The sequence below is a fragment of the Bactrocera tryoni genome, chromosome 2, assembly GCF_016617805.1.
Source record: "Bactrocera tryoni isolate S06 chromosome 2, CSIRO_BtryS06_freeze2, whole genome shotgun sequence".
Classification (NCBI taxonomy): domain Eukaryota; kingdom Metazoa; phylum Arthropoda; class Insecta; order Diptera; family Tephritidae; genus Bactrocera; species Bactrocera tryoni.
This window is the reverse complement of record NC_052500.1, coordinates 24,601,647-24,614,000: the sequence shown is the minus strand read 5'-3', so window position 1 is coordinate 24,614,000 and position 12,354 is coordinate 24,601,647. Positions and strand designations below refer to the sequence as shown.

Genomic DNA, 12,354 nt, shown 5'->3' with positions numbered 1-12,354 from the left:
GAGATCAAAATCTCTATCATTAATACTTCTCGAGATATTCGGCTTTTTAAGTATGGCAACCGAAAATTTTTGGCCCGAATTGGCAGATATGGACTTTGACAATATATGGATCCAACGGGGCGCCACAAGCCACATAGTGAATGTCACAATCGATTTATTGAAAACCGAGTTTGGTGAACGTATTATCTCACGAAATGAGCAGTCAATTGGCCACCTCAATCGTGCGATTTGACGCCTTTAGACTATTTCCTGTGGGGCCACGTCAAGTCTATGGTCTATGCCAACAATCCAGTGACAACTGATGATATTCGTACGAATAATGAACGAAAAATTGCAGCAGTATCGGCCGATTTGTGCTTTAAAACCGTCGGAACCTGGGTTCAGTGTCTGGACTTCTGCAAGCGTGCCCGTCATGGCTATGGAAAAGAAATCGAGTTCCATACAGAATGGCATTGTATGGCTTTAAGAGAGCCTAAAGAGCATTAGCAGGATTGTTCTGAACATACCCGCTAAGAATACCTCTGTCTATGTCAAACATTTGTATATTCGTTGACAACTGGTTTGACAGCTACCCCTCTAGGAAATTACACATCTTCATCCAATCTTATATAAATATGCAGTGAAGCCCATAAAATGATATAGAATTCCAAAAACTCCATTTCCAATGAAAAACATTTTATACTTTTTTGCACATTTTCCTCGTATAGCCTTTCGTGCAGGGCATATATTGAAAACTTGAGAAGGAACCAACATTATTGTGCATACATAACATATAGTATCTCATTCTTTTAAGCTTATGGACATTTATCCGTTTTGCTTAAATCGTATGCACGCAAGTATACAACACATACAAGCATTTAAACTTGTAAACTTCACCGAACAACTGGGAACACCAGAAATTCAGTAGCATAAGTGCATGGCAAATATTTGTAGAATTGCCGCTGCTACATGAAAATGGAATGTTATCAGTGTAGACTTTTGCGAAATGTGTCATTGTGCCGGCAATGATTTACCGTTCGCCGGTAGTTGGCTGACGGTCGCAATGCAAAGGTTTTGAGAAACGGAGATAACAAACAATCAGTTGATAAATCTGAGGTACATTAAATTTGGTACTTAACTACTTCAAGTTAGGGGGAGGTGAGTAAAGTCAAATTTCGAGGAAAAGTTTATTGGGTCAATTGTTAACAATTTGCAATGTCAAACTGAAACCAAATACCATAAGTATGAAGGATTCGTTGAAATTGAGAATGCATAGGGTGTATTAGAAGTAGCACAATTAGTAATGGTCAGAAGTAAGCTCCAAGCCGGAGAATCTGAGTTGGGTCCCAGTTTTCGACGAGTATCAAGGAATTTTTCTGCTATGAAAATGTGACAAGTTTCGAAGCAATAGTTTCGGGAACAATTGATTTTGGACGACTTTTAAGAAATCCGTTTTGAAGTAATTTATGACCTCGATTGATCGCTTTATCTTTCGGGTAACTATGTCTGAAATATAAGTTTGAGTAAAGGTCAAAATCGAGATTTCACAAAAATTCGTCGAATTTTCACAAATTAAAGTGAGACGGTATAGTTCCAGTACCATGGATGTTCGACCATGTTTTTATTTTATTTTACGATAGAAAACTTATCAGTGAAGACATCGAAATATTTACAGTAAAAATGGTCGGCATCCGTATATGTCTTTTGGTGTCCCGTATACTCCGGAGAGTAATAGGACTGAGTCGATTTAAAAAGTTTATTGAACCAATCGTTACAATCCTTTAAAAACTTTCAAAATAGGCTTTTTCTGCGTCGATGCAGCGCTGCTAGCGAGATTTCCATGCACTAAAGGCGTCACCGAAGGCATTCTCCGAAATACCTCTGAGAGCCGAGGTGCATGCTGCTTAGAGCCCCTCTGTCGTCCCAAAAGAAAAGAATGAGTGCCTCTTTGCCGCTCGTTTGTTAGCTAGGAACGCCGTCTACCGAATCCAGTCGCTGCGCGCACGCTCCGAAATACAGTCGCGGTGGCAAAAAATCAGTCCTATTACTTTCCGGACAAACCGGTTTCGGTAATCAAGAGGTTTAAGATGAGTAGGTGTTTGACCTTCCGACACCGAGCCTAGTTTCTGAGTTGCTGGTATTACCTCTAATTATAAGATAATACCATCTTTGATCGGATGCCAGAGCCTCGTTTGTTGTTAACAGGCGGTACCGCGGAAACTTGAAGTTGACGTTTGGGAGACTATGGTTTTGCTTCACCAATTCCAATAACACATCCCTCTCTGTTAGTTTATCGGTCCCTACCCAGCATACATTTGTCCGAGTATATTAAACTCAGTTAGTTAGTTCGACATGCTGGGTGAAGATTTGCACTGATATCTGTTTTAATAAGTACTTCCGATACTTTCGGGTATTAATTAGGGTATTCTTAAACCAAAAACTCGACTCCCTTGTAAAATTTATTAATATTATTGCCCTGCACCCGAACACAGCACTTGCTACCATGCTTACCTTGTTTTCATAAACATAAATGTTACATAAACCCATAAATTGTTTGCTTCCCACAATTATATAATTAAATTTGAATCTCTATGTGTGCCCGACGAGCGTCAACGTGACCACCAACAATTTCACGCCACTAACCCAATCAAATAGTTGAGGAAGTGAGTTACGAGCCACCTGTAACATACAAACACACAGGCGAGGCAGGTAATAATTGCCAGACAATTAAAGTGTTGTCAGCAATAGCTTATGGGCTCATTAATTAATTAATCTTCATGAAAGGTGTGCAATAAAATCACTCGAACTGCGCGCTGACGGTGTTGATTGTTTATTTGCCATTCATTTGAAATATTTGCTGGCGGTACGCGGCGCAGCAGCGCCATAATTGTCGCCGTTTAGTTTTCAATGTGGCAGCGCGTTGCTTTCAATTTGGACACACCGGTGTCAACGGTGTGCGCGCGCTCATCAAACCCGTGTAAATATTGGCGTTGCTACTGTTGGAGCACGTTTGACGGCTTCACATTGGAAACAACCAGCTTGTGTTTAATAGTTATGCACCCAGCATGCAACACACATACCTTCATATATATGCAATATAAACACATATAAATGTATATGTATATATTGGTAGTCAGACCATCGCCCGTTTGTCTGCTTCATACGATAGTTTAACGGTGCGTCGCCTGGTCTCCGAGCGAATGATAATTATGACGGCAATTGGCCATGACGTCGCCATCACTTTTCTCTCTTGCCATTTAATAAAGTCATATGAACATATGAAACGCCTACAGACACGTAGAAAGCATAGCTGCGTTTGTCGCGTTGTAATGTTACCGCCTCCGGCATGGACTACACCGCCGAGTTTGAGAGAAAGTTTGGGGCTCCGGCTCCGATGTGCTCATCTGCAGCTGTTTCACGGCACAGCGGCCGTGCATAAGGCCGGCGCGTGCGCAACCCATCGATCCATTCAATACTTGTGTGCAATAAAGAGAATTGCCCGACCACCCAAGCGCAGTGGCAATTTACGTCAGTTCGCAACAAGTTGGCGGCCATAAAATGCGAAGAGAGCGCATACTACTGGGGCAATGCACATTATTTATGATTGACCACAGCAGCGGCAGCGGCAGCGCGCGGCTCAGGCCAGTAGAATGCGCGGCTATTAAAGCTGGCGGGCGCACAATTTTCCGTGTTATTCGCGAGTTCGGGGGCCAAGCACTAAAGTAGTACTTTCTTGTGTTGTATGTGTGTGGCTGTGGCAATAAAAGAATCGATTACACTAAGCTTGCCAAGCGCTTGTAAAGAAGCCAACACAGTTTGATTAGCTAATCGCTAGGATTGATGTAATGTCCCACGCGATCAAGCCAATAAAGTCAATCATGTTGGTGAGTAAATTTAATACTTCCTTAGTCAATATTTATTTGTTAATCATTTTACTGGATTATATAAGTTTTGGTGTCGCAATAAATTCAAGTTCTGTTAAATAATAATCCTTGAAATATCTGATGATAAAACCTAACTCACAAAGCGTTCGCTTATACTGGTCTCCATGATTTTAGGTCCAGAAATTAGTTTGACCTTCTTTGCTACAGAAAAGAACCCTGAAATTCCCCGGATAAATGATATTTCAAAAAATGTATTTTACTAAGTTGGTGGGACAGTCCTTAATTACTATGCCAAATATGAGCGCGATAAGTCGGTACACCTCAATAGTGCGTTATGATTTTTAGAATCGATTTTATTTTTATTTGACAAAAAAGTTGTCTAAAATTTTTTACCGAATTTCGTGTGCGGAATCGTTGCGAATGTTGAAAATCACAAGCCTGTGAGTGGTGAGAGCCTTCCAGGATTGTCAAGAGATCGTTGAAGATCAGTCTAAAAGACTTTTGAACTCTTCAACAGATGAAAATATTAAAAAAGTAAAGTATAGAGCGCTTGAAAATCATCAGACAAGTGTCAGAGTGATGGCAAGAGAGCTCGACATCACTCGCGAGTCCGTTCCAATGATTTTGGTTTGTTTCGAGCACTGGTACTGGTACTTTGAAGGCGACAAATTGATGAATAATTAAATATTTTGCATTTTATATACAATATCTGCGTACTTTTTTGTCACAATGTATTTTAGTATTGAATTATTGTCAACGAAGTAAATTTATAACTAGATCTTTCTCTCACACCTAAATTTATGAGAGGAATGAGTAATAATGGTATTTAAGTAGGTTTTTTTTATTTATCTACCTTAGAATGCTCTTTTTAGAATCGTCAAAAAGGATTAGGCTTCAAGCACAACATAGTATGAGGAATAGTCCCCTATGTCATTCCTCTTAGTCCTCTAATTTTGTCATCTGTATTCATATGGATGTTATAACGGTAATATTATGAAAACATCCAGAGATATCTTGTCGCTGTTCGAAGTATTGTATGCCAACACATTTGTAACTTCGTCATCTGGATTCAAACAGATATTTTGGAATTATTCTGGAGACTTCACTGTCACTGCCCAAAAGTATGATGCTCCGTTAGGAGTTCTATTTTTGAATATAGGTGAATATTGGTGGTGGGTGGAGTATTTTATGAACGACCTTCTGTTGCCTTATAAATTGCAGATTTTATCGATATTTGAATTGAATTAAAGTTAACACTAAATATTGACGAGGTAATAATAACTAATGATAGTTATCGATTACCCAACCCGACTAAAACCGATTAGATGTTTTTGAAAGTGAATACCCATCTCCTTAACCTCTTTCACTTCTTCTCTGTAAAAAGCCTAATACTTTCCCCTAGTAAATTTGCAAGAACCACATTTACCAACTGGACCAAGGAATATTGGCTAGTCTTCATTTTTGTCAACGACGTTAAAATTCCGACAGTGAACAACACAAGAATTTTGGATGTTAGGGTTGATAGTTTGTACTTCAGTCTATATACGATCAAAGTATAGACTTGCAGCAATATCCGCAAGTCGCTAGCTAGCAGCATTTGAGGAAAGGACAAAGAAACGTTACAGGTCAGTCGACCGCTTCGTGTCTCCTCTCGAACACTGTCATAGGGAGGCCCAGCTGATTTCAGCTGAGGAATATAATACACTTCTCTCCAATCAATTTCTCCAGGCATGTTTTTTGCAGAAAATATCCTTGGAGTTACTTATATACTTAAAGCAAGATCTTCTCTTAGAAACAGCAAGATAATCTTCTTCTTATTTACAGGATTTTGTCCATCTGGTCTTTCCAACGTAGTGGAAGTCTTTCTCTTCCTCTGCTTCCCTCGACGGCTAATGCGTCGAATACTCTCAGAGCTGGAGTGTTTTTCTCCTTTCGGACGATATGACCTCGCCAGCGTAGCCGGTGTCTCTTAATTCGCTGAACTATATCATTGTCGTCGGAGAACTCATCGTTCCATCGACTGCGATATTCTCTGTTGTCAAGATTTATGGTTCATCTTTCGCATCACCTTTCTTTCGAAAACTCGTAAAACCGACTCCTCGTATGTTGCCATCGTCCATGCCTCTGCACCTCATAGCAAGACCGGGATGACGAGTTACTTGTCGAATTTAGTCTTTGTTCATCGCCAGAGGGCTTTCCTGCTCAATTGCCTGCACAGTCTGAAGAAGCACCTGTTGGCAAGTGTTATTCTGCGCTGGTTTCAAGACGAAACTATCTACGACTTCGAAGTTATGACAGTCAACAGTGACGTGGGAGTCAAGTCACGAATGCGACGACAGTTTGTTTGATAAATGGACGTGCGCAACTTCATTGCTACTACTGTAGCTGGTTGTTTCCTGCATGCAAAGAGTTCCCGCATGATACTAATCAACTCTGTGCATGCCTCGCCAAACAAGAACTGGATCTCAACGTTCAGTTTGATGTAATCTATATGCTATAGTGGGCCGATATTGGCGGTTCCGACAAGTTTGCAGCTTCTTGTAAAGAAAAGAATGTGGGCAAAATTGAAGAGCAATACGAGTATCACAAAAACTTTACTACTTGGCATATAAACAGATGGATGGACAGACAGACAGACGGACATGGCTAAATCGACTCAGCTTGTCATTTGGATCATTATATACACATATTATAGTCTCTGATGTTTCCTTCTTGGCTAACCTAACACACCCAGTTCAAGTGAAAAAGTTTCTACTTTCATGGCAATAAATTGAAAATGAAATTATATACTGCGGCAGTCAAAAGTTCACATTGTTTTCAATATGTAGCAATAAAAAATTTATTATTTTCGCCGAAATTGAAAGGCAAGCTTTTCATCAACCAGACCGATGTTGTGGCAATTGCAATTCGTGCGAAAGTGTTCTCTGCGTTTTTATGAGTGAATGTGTCTAAATTTATTGGCGTGTCTATATTTATTTACACGCATGTGTGCGCACATGAAAATTTCTTTGAAATTCCACATTAATCGATTTCATCGTTAAATATGTTGCGATTTTATGGTTATGCATTTCAATGAGCGCGTCTGCGAATTTTATCGGCATTTCTGCTGGCGCTAATAAAGTTTGGAGGGAGAAACATTTTTGCAAGGAAATACATAAATATTTACATGCCTGCATATGTACATATGTATGTCTACTATGTAGTTTTAAACACTTGTGCTACATGCCACACAGTGCAACAAGCAAATATGCCACATTCACTTACATGGCGCGTAGGCGCAATGCAACCAAATCTACATATGCGTGTGTGTATGTATGTGTGTCAATATGTTTATGCATGCGTATATTAAACGATGAGCTATAAAATATTTAAGTGCAATGCTACTACCAACGTTTCTACTCCGGTGCCACGCATGCAAAACACTTTGTTCAAATCGTCCACTTAAGCGCCACTGAACTTGAGTAGCGCAGCGTCCCACAGATGAACGCACTCCACCAATTGGCGGCCAATGAAATCGCAACTTGTGGCCATGCAACGGTTTATGCACATTCGTTGCACACACAACAAACGTGTGTCATGCCCGCGCGCGCGCGTGTGTGTGTGTGTGTTTGTGTAGAACTTTGCGGACGCAAGTTTTCAATTGCTTGGAATTAGCGCTACAAGCAGTACCAAACAAAGAAGTCAATAATTTGCCCTTGTGGCATGCAACAGCACTAACGGCAATGGGCAACAACAGCACTCATGTGTGTACGCGCAGCGGCAATAAATAGCCAGACTGGATGTTGGCTGTGCCACAGTTGGCAGACAATTGCACCAAGTGGGGGCCAAAAGCAAGAAATAAAAGTAATAGGCGATAAAAAACGGCACATTTTGTTGTAGTGCACGGACACATGCATGTTGTTGTTATGCACATTTGTAGTATGTGGCATGTCCTCGTGCATGCCGTGGCCGCTATATATTGTCATGTGTGTTTGTGTTCGCGAACCCTGCAGTAAATCAAATTATTTCTCGATCGACAGCGACTATTTCAATTAGAGGCAAGGCTCGCCTGCACTTAATCCCAATGAAAAGTTTACAGCTGTTTTGACCGTTTAATTGAGGAAATATTTAATAAATGCGAAAAGACATTAGAAGCAGAAGATATTCGTTCACTTTCTGCGCTTTGTAAGCGGCTAAGTGGTTTGGCCGAAAGTAGACTGAGTTGTTTGTTCGTTTCGGTCGCTAATTCGCATTTCGACTGACATGTGCGGTGCTGTTTTTGTCTATTAAGCGTCTTTAAAAGCTTTCCAAGCGTCGCCTTTCCACTTCAGGTACTATTCGGAGCATCAGCAAACACTTTTACAGCTTCAGCGGTTAGCTCGTATGATTTTGACTTGTCGATACGACACCAAATATAAATTCAGGGATCTATGTTGATGTCGGCATAAAACTCGTATATATTTTCGAGGGATTTCACCGTTATTAATGCAAACATATCGAAAAATTACAAATATCCACTTTTCAGTACAAACGAAGTTATTAGCTTCGCATTTCTTGCTCACCGAGCCTCCTGTATAATATACCGAGACGGATTTCATGACTAAGTCTTACAAACCCTTGGATTTAAGTTACCGTAATGGATCCAGATTTATATTCGATCACGAACTAGCAAATAGACCGAAATTCTCAAAGCCACAGCAATAAAGTTGGTTGCTATAAGGGAAAGTATTGTGGAAAACTTTTCAGAACAAGGTCTACTACTAGAAAAAAATATGTTTCTAATAGCGTTTGTGTCAGAGGAACATTCCTGCACTTAATTGTATTTCTGGTAAGAAATGAAAATATAAATACATCCTTCTGTAAGGGGCACTAAAAGCGATCTCAGCTTATGAGGTCAAATCACTTTTAGTAGAGGAGTGTATAGGACGGCTGAACCTCCTAACAGTTTGCAACCGTGTACACTTGATCTGGGTTCCGGAGCATAAAGGGGTAGCCGGCAATGATCTGGCCGACAAACTAGCCCGCACTGCCGCAGCGTCCAGGATAATGGGGCCAAAACCTTGTATTGCGGTAGGACCCTACACAATAAAAAAGTTGCTGCACACGGAGGAGAGAGTGGAGAGAGAACTGCACTGATAGCAGTCAGCAGGAATGCGCCCCGCCGAGCTAGTACTGGGTGGGTACAGGGTACAAGGTTACAAGGTTTATGAATATGATCAACCTCCCCCAAGACATATTCTTCCTTTGTCGCGCTCTAAACAAAGCACTGCAGGCTCAGGTAGCACTTGTCCAACATGGACATAGTCTTTTGCGCAAACCGCCAGTTTTGCGACATGGAACCCAAAACTCCAGATCACCTGATTCTAGACTGTCCAACAAGGCTCAAGGCCCTTCGTTCCGTCTAACTGAATTTGGATCACATCACCTCAGTCGCGCCCATTAAGCTTCTGGAATTGTTCAGAGTGCTGGACCTTTGTGACCATATGTGATATAGGAGAGGGCACAATAGACCATAGGTCGCAGTGCAATGCCTCAACTACTTTCTATCTATGTATCTATCCTTCTATGCAATAAATACAAACCAAAAACTACTGGATCGAAGTAGCCGAAAATTTATGTTTAACAATAAGCTCCTAACTCGGAGGGATTCTTCGAAGCTACAGCATTACAATATAGTTAAAAGAAGAAGAACGCAATCACTTTTCAGCATATAGTTCGATCCAAGTTTCAGGCAATAAAATTTATTTTCTTCCAATATTTGTCGAGCCATGAGACATACATTCAAGGTTCTTGAGTCGTTAAAAACTATAAGACGAATCGGACATGGATTTATGGCCAGCCTTGAATTTTGTATCATCGTTGTGACACTGCTAGTCCGCAGAATGGGATTCGATTCTAATTTTCGATGAAAAATGTACTGTTCTAAAAGTGGTGTACCCTCGGAAGATAATTATGAGCCCTCGATTTCGACTTTCACTATATTTATCAGCGGGAAGAGTCTTACAGTTTGAAGAATTCTATATCTCTTCAAAAATATCGTTAAGGGGATATCTTACAACTATATAGGAGTTTCCGTAATTATCAATGACTTCCTCGATCACTTTCGAAGGACGTCAGTTAAGAAATCCTTCCCTGGAAATCAGGCTATGGGAAAGCTATCTACGATCAAATGTTACTTCACTATCAGATTGTTAGTTAGAAAATCCTTCCTTAGAAATCAGGCAATCGGATTTTGGAGATCGAGAGATCGAGGCTTTCCAACGAATAAAGATTTTCGCCATTTTTCTACTCTAAATATCGCATAAAAATAATGGAATTAATCCTAACCTATTGAACAATATTAAATGACTGGACCAATTTATACTCGATCAAGCTGTGCTACTTTTAACCCATTTGGCACCAGTTCCAGGAGCATGTCGAAAAGGTTTTTATAGCGTCTTAACCGAGCACACATAGTAATAAATATGTACATATGGCAAGGTTTGTAAGCTTGTGCCGGTCTGTTGTTAAATAAGTGGACGTGTGGCATGTGGCACATCGTAATTTGAAATGCACACCTCCGCCGCAAACTCAAAAGATTTGCAACAAACGTACACATACGTCGGTACATATGCCGGAACGCGACGTTTCGTCGTGACGCATGGCCAGAATATTTTAAGTCTCGATTTCGCTACAATGAAGCATAGAACAACACTGCAAGCCACAACGGTCCGCTTTAGTTGGTATAATGCGATTGACTGTTTGAAAGGAACTCACATATTCGTGTGTGCAACATGTGTTTAGTTACGTGTAGTCGCATTCTCGTGCCGATAGTTTACCATACCTGGAAAGTCGTAAATTTACGGGATAATAAAGTTGTTATGTGTTGCGGTCATGCCATGATGCCCGCCAATAATCCACTGACACGGTACAATTTCCGCAATGGAGAACTTGCGGCATATCAATACAGTAGCGCAAACAGTAGCGGTAGCGTTGGCAACAGCAATTGTTGGGTCAACAAATAGAATGGCTGCTTATCAATACGTATATCAAACAATTCGCATTAAACTCGGTTATAGTCTATTGATACTGCTTCGAAGAAAATTTATTATTTTGTAGAAGAATAAATGGTAAACATATTTTTACGTAACAAAAAATAAAACTAGCATTGCCACCATGTTTTTTTTAAACTCAATGAAATTGCTTCGTTCATGAGAAACAGTTGTCAACTTAGCTGAGCTATCAGTTGCTCGATGTTTAACCTAAACAGATGTTTTTTCGGAGGGATATTTAGCTACAGCTGTTTACGATGACTTCAGAGCTTGGTTGTTGTAGCTTTCTAGAAAAAACTTGATCTCCGTGTAACAGTACTGCATATACGATTGTAATAAGAAATAGTTTCATACAGAAATCAGTATTATGCGATATCTTCGGATGGCCACTTTATTGCTCTCAAAGTTTGCGCTCTGCTAAGGTTATCTATTTGAATTCAATACAAGAGATGACTCGTTTATCGCATTAAAATCGTCTGAATGATTGCTATTATCATTTTCATTGATTATGCCAGTTTATAGCATTTATACCAGTTGGTTGTTCGATTCGCCATCTTTTAAGGTCTATCGAATTGATGAGAGCTATTGTTTTGCTATGTTTTGTTATAGCATATCTTTCACGGTTGTCGCATTCTACTGAAAGAATTGCCCTTATCAACTTCTCGTGGACTTTAGTTCATTTAAATTCTTTTAGATTTCCATATAGGCCATGGTTTCATCTAAACCTCTATTTTATATCAGTTTTACATAGTATAGAACAATAAATATTCCATAGCAGTTTTTTATCAAGTACCCGGAAGTCCACCACGTTAAATAATTTAGTCGTTTATATTCGTCAAAAAAGACTTCATATGGAATGTTGTATACTTTCGATTTCCACAGTGATATTGTTTTCAGATATTAACTGAATCATTAAGATGGTGAATATCGAATCAATCGTGCATTTGATAGCAGCAGTTATTTCTACTAGAGCTTGATCAATATCAGAACTATTTTCCTATTTTTTATACCTTTTAATTAACCTTTTTAATTCCGCTGTATTTAAATTGAACAAAAAATACAATTTTTGTAATATTATTGATGAAGATGCAGCTCGGATATTATAAAATCCAATTTTTTGTTTATCATATATTGGGTCTATAACTATATTTGAGCGCTTGGTAAAGAGATGGAGTAATTTGATTATTTGTTTAGTTATTATTCGTTCCAATATTCCGAACATGCTTTGGTAAGCTTTTGTCCTTGAACGAGATTATTAGTATAAGTCATTTGAATGTCGAAGTTTTTGATTAATTGATTGATAGACGAAGAATGCATCGCGACCTTAAGTCTTTTGTGCCCTCTCCCAAACCGCAAAAACTCACTTATCCACAGCATATTGATAAAGACCCATATACTGCTTGGTGCTAGCGCAGCGATTTAATCCCTATCTGGAAACAAAGATGTAAGAGCCTTTAACCTGCGTCTGCAGACTACTATGC

General features: G+C 39.7%; 1 protein-coding gene across 4 annotated transcripts in view; it reads left to right on the top strand.

Moving 5' to 3' along the window:
- The window catches only part of LOC120768950, a 38,929-nt gene that overhangs the window by 18,339 nt on the left and 8,236 nt on the right, over positions 1 to 12,354 (top strand). The gene's annotated exons all lie outside the window — the stretch shown is intronic.